The sequence below is a fragment of the Aptenodytes forsteri genome, unplaced genomic scaffold (genome assembly GCF_000699145.1).
Source record: "Aptenodytes forsteri isolate BGI_AS27 unplaced genomic scaffold, ASM69914v1 Scaffold65, whole genome shotgun sequence".
Lineage (NCBI taxonomy): Eukaryota > Metazoa > Chordata > Aves > Sphenisciformes > Spheniscidae > Aptenodytes > Aptenodytes forsteri.
The window spans coordinates 8,520,809-8,526,285 of record NW_008795127.1 but is presented as its reverse complement, the minus strand read 5'-3'; positions in this window follow the sequence as shown (position 1 = coordinate 8,526,285).

Below are 5,477 nucleotides of genomic sequence, written 5' to 3'. Positions count from 1 at the left end.
TTCTCCCCAGTCTCAAGGAAGCCCTTGGCCCAGGTCTGTGACATTTACAGAAGCAAGCTCAGACACCTGGTCTAGCGTGTAGTCTGAGATGTGGCTCCCTCAGTCTTCCTGTCAAAGTTGTTCCACTGCCCTGAGGGATGTGATGTTCATTCAGGTAAAGAGAGAGAAGGACTCATTCCTGGTGGTTCAACCGCTCATCTCAGAAACTTCAGGGCTACAGTCCCTGCTTCAATGCAGCGTGGCTATGGGACTTTGCTACAGAATATTTGGGGGTATAAAGCACTGAGGTGTTTCAAGATGAGGTAGCAACTGAAAGGGGCTTAAGCGGCATGTACATACCGGACTTATGCAGCCTAGTCCACTTAATAGTTTGAGCTTTTCTCACGTTTCTTTGCTATACACCATGACAAGCCTATGAAGGAGTTAGTTAGTAATTCCTGTACTAAGGGAATACTTCCTGTGTTGCATCATGGGCTGGTTAATTGAGGATTTAAAAGAAATGCTGAGTAACATCCAGATCTTCGAGTATATTTAGGTGCTCTGTTCCCATAGGCAAATAGAAGACAGACTGCCAGTATGACAGGAGACAGTGTAATGGTATGACATTATGCAATTAAGACTGTAACAAAATGCATATGCATGTGGGAGGATGAGTAAAGGTTGCCCAGGCAATCTTATTTCTGGCATTTCCTATATTTTCTGCATTTGACTTTGCAACCTACACATTCACTCATCATAACTTTCTGTTGTAGTATGTAGGCATGATGTGAATTTACATCCTTCTTGCTAAATAAGTTATATTAGAAATGTAAAGCTTTCAGTATCTTTCCACTTCAGAACAAGGTCAGCTCAAGCCCAGTGAGAGCTTGTGCCATCCTGGCTGACCCCCACGAGCAGGGCAGGACACGTGCACCCAGGGCCTCCCACCAGCAGAGCTGCGGGGCCAGTCGCTGCCTGCCCAGAGGTGACAGCCGAAACCTGGAGAGGTGGTAACTGAAACGCTGCCTTCCCTGTCTGTAGTTTCAGGGTGCGACTTCTGCGTGACAACTCCAGTTAAAGGATCTGCAGAGCTTAGACTTGCAGATGCCGAAAGCTCTTCATTTGCTTAGCAACTGAGAGAAGCTGTACCAGCCCCAGCGCTCCTCTGCCGGTGTAAGCATCGTCCTATGGTTTGCCTGGCACAGCAGGACTTGTCAGTGACCTTTCCTAATATAATCCAGGAGTTAGCCCCTTGACAAACTGACTCTGTTGTAACACAAGATGAGATTTAGAGAGGCCGGCAATGGCACTTTAATGCCACAGTTTTTAGAGGGCTTAACATAGATCTCAAGGCATTCCTAAAATGGAACACAAAAATTCTGCTAAGTGCTCTCATACACATTTTTGAATGAAGCATTAGAGTTTGTATTAATTCAAGAGATTCCATCATCAGGGCTTTTTTCCCCCCTTTTTGGATCAAACTGGCATTCTGTGTGCAGAACAACTGCTTGTACTATGGGGGCACAAACCAGCACAAAAGAAAATACTGGCAGCAGATGGGCAGCCCTGAATGAAAAAGAAAACCCTGAGCTTTCCACTCCTTGGATGAGAGTTTGGGAGCGTTACATAAGGAGGAAGTGGGGGGAAAAAATGCAAGCTTAAGAGAAGATAAAATCTGATTGAAATGCAGACTAATATAATTGCAGAACATTACTCAGGCTTTCTTGTGGAGAGAGAAAAATGTCTGATATTGTGCTACTATAGAAACCACGTAGAGTCTGTGGGTAGGTGAGGGTGCATGGAGCGCGTCCCTCCCTCCCTCCCTCCCCCCTTTCTCTGCCCTGGAATGAAGATCCTATCTTACTCAGTAAGCTTGGCCTTCGCTGGCCAGGAGATCTCTCCCAGCACAGAGAGAAGTTGTTTTCCTGTTTATGTAGTTTCTTTTAATATCTCTGTTCCCTCCCTCTTTTGTTCTGCTCTGGGAAGGTGATGCAGGGCTGTGCCAGGGGAGGGCTAATCTCTGGTCTTCTCGGGCTTTTCGCAGGGGTTGGTCAACTCGGCCCTGTATGTTGGGAGCATGGGACGTACGTACTGTGCCACGAACAGAGAGCTTTCTTCTATTTACTCCTGTAACGCCAAAGAGAGAATTCACGGTACTTTGGAAAGTAAATACTTATCTGGAATGAGCAGATGCCGGCCGTGTTTCTGCTCACCGTGTCCACAACACTTGTTTCTCTGAAGACAGGCATTAGGAGTTAATCACCAAAGCACTAGATAACAAAGTAAGGTTCATTCCCTGGCTGCCGATGGAAGTGTCTTTACGGAAGGTGTAAGCTGCATGCAAGCTTACCCTCTGAACAGTGGCACAAAATAAACTATAGAAATGCGTCCCTGAAATGTGGAAGTGTGTATTCACACTAGCTCCGACACATGACCACCCGGGCTAAGACCTTGTCTCTGACAGCAGTCACTTCTGCGTAACTGAGGGGAAGACATAAGAAATTTTGTATCAAAAAGACTGATAGCTGAGGAAGCGTGTCCACACTGTTAGAGTTCTTTCTTCCTTACTTAAAAGACTGGTTCATAAATTGAGATTAATTTACTGCTGCTTATGAATTTTATGCTAGCATAAAGTACAGTAAAACTGCATTTTCTCATAATTTATAAATGTACACTCCTTCTTTGCATAGTGATAATTTTAATTTTTGTCCCAGTGCTTTCCTACGACAATTGACTCAGTGGCTCAATTGCATATTTTACAAGAACGTATTTTGTATCTCAGTTTTTCCAGAAGTTCCGCCTTTCAATCTGGCTGATTGTTTTGCTTTTGGTGTTCTGAAACAGAGGGAGAAGATCCCATTCTCCAGTTATTTTAGCACTTTCATCCAGTCCCTAATTAATCAACTCCTTCATAAAACCGATTTATTGAGGTGTCGTCTCATTTTCGTCACCCTTTCCCATTTCCCCTTTTCTACCATACTTTACCCGTTTACATGTTGGAGACACCACTGCTGCACGCGTTGCTATGTGTTAAGCCTAAAAATTTATTTAGGTAATGGTTTTAGAATATTGTCTGCAGGCCTCTAGAAGGCATCTCTTGGTCATCCAATCTCATCACCACTGCAGTCATGGAATCCCTTCTATAAACTCCTCCAGCTCCATTTCAAAGAAGTCCGACTTGATTTTGCTCCAGCCACTCTTGCCAGAGGGCTGTTCCAGCGTTTTGCTACTCTGACTGCAGAGATGAGCTTATACCCACTTGTTCTCATGCTGGCATTGGCCCTTAGTTTTAACTAAACTTTCGTGGCTCCCCCTTTTCCCAAGCCCCACTTTCTTTGTTTTGCCAAACCGAATACACCAAGTGTTTTTATCTTCCTCTGAAATGGGCTGTCCAGTCCCTGATCATCACAGCGGGTTTTGTCCATACTTGTTCCACTTTGATTTTCTCTTGACTGGCTGGCAGAATCACACATCGTACTGCAGATCTTTTCTGAAATTGCTTATCTGACATAACTGGGTTTATGTTTCCCTTTTTACATAGGGGAACATACATTCCTACTCATCTTGCAATTAACTAGTCTTTCTTTTCCAAGTTCTGATCTCATAGTCAATGGAAGAAATTTTTGTGATTAATCTCTGCATGTCATTAGTATTATCAAATTTAATTATATTTTCATCAACCCAGTTCTAAGAGGCATGCAGTTTCTCCAGTATACTATTCCCACCCCTGTTTGAACCGGTGATGTCTCCTACTGCTGTCTGCCAACAGCAGATTTCATTAGCACGCTCGTGTTCTCGATGACACCACTATAATGAAAATATGAAGGACGACAGAGGCCTTGGTGAATCCCACAGAGCAGCTTTCCTTCAGTCTGATGCTTCCCACATAAAACACGCCTCTGTCGTTGTCTCCTGATCCCCACATTCTTCTGCTTAAACAGTCGTTTCCTGTCTGGACAGTATCAGGTACTACTGACCCCGAACAGAGTACATCTACCGCATTTCCTTTCTTTAAGGAAAAGGGAAACAGAGTTCTATCAGGGAAAGATATCATGCTGAAGCAACATTTCATGTAATCCCATGCTTGATTTTATCCCATTTATTCCCACATCTTTAATTATTCATTCCTTCAAAATTTGTCCAAATTATTGTGAATTATTTCCTTCCCTTTATTTAATGCAAGTATTCCAGAATGATTAGAGCGCAACAGTAAAACTTCTTGCTCCTTCCACCCTCATCTTCACACACTTGGCCTGTCTGCACTCTGGACGAGATCATTTGTTTTTCCCCACTGCAGTAATTGCCCATGGCTTTCTTCCCATTACGCATCCTCCTTCCGCTCCCATCTTTCACATAATCGTCTCTATTAAAAATGGAGACAAAATGCTTGTCGGTTTTGGAAATATTGCCAGACTTCAATCTGTATGCCCCTCTCACTGCATGACAGCCCTGTTTCTTTTTCCCTGGTTGAAGTAACTGCTTCTAGCTGCCATTGTTTATCTTCCGTATGTCCTCAACTTGAAGACAAAACTTTCTTAGGAGGGTGATTCTCCTCACTCTTACCTGTAGGTTTTCTATTTCCAGTGACCTTAGTTACCAAGCTGCCAGGAGATCTTCTGTGAAACCTTTCCCCTTTGCTTAAGATATAATGTCCGGATCATTTCTTCTGCTCTGGCATAAAGAAATCCAGTCTTTCCTTTGTATTCAGTCCCTTGAGTGATTTTATCCTGCTCTGTTACCTCTCTCCTACCAAGCTTTGTTTCATGCGTGGGCAGGTTTTATTCCTCCATTTTGCTGCTCAGGCTCCTTGCTTATGCCGGCAAGGGCTTCGAGCGCTTTGCATTGACCACTCCCCGCGCCCAGGCCGGCACCGTCCTCTGTTTCCCACCCACCTCCCATTTATATTTCTCCTCCCTTGCCATCACCTTCTGTTGTTTCTTTAACCATTGCCTTATCCATGTTTTACTTGATTTTTTTCCCCCCTCTTTCTGTGTATTCCAACCAAGCTGAGAGGGCACGGACCGCTCCCAGCCTCGTCCCTTGGTTTCAATTCTTTCCCCCGCAGCTGCCGCCATTCCGATTCCAGTGGGCGCCTACTCTGGGCAGTTACTTCGAAGGGCTTGCGCAGGGCAGGGCTGGGAGGGAAGGGGACGCTTTCCGGAGGTGGGTGGAGGTGCGCGACTGCAGGCGCACACGGACCGACACCTGCCCCTGCGCGGAAGCAGGGCTGAGGCGCCGCCGGCGGGGTGAAAACCAGAGAGACGACTGCGCCTTTGTGCCGTGTCCGGTACGTCTGGGTCAACCTGGCGGGGCCCCGAGACGCACGACCCCAGCGCCGAGGTCTTCAGAAACGCTCGGCCGGTTGCCGTTCGGTGCTGGAGGTGTTTGACGCCCGCGGGCCGCGGAGGTCTCGCTCACACGCACAGAGTCAGACAGACCGACGGACACACGCGCGCCTGTGCCCAGGCTCCTCGTCATGCCCGGAAACGCCTCGTTTC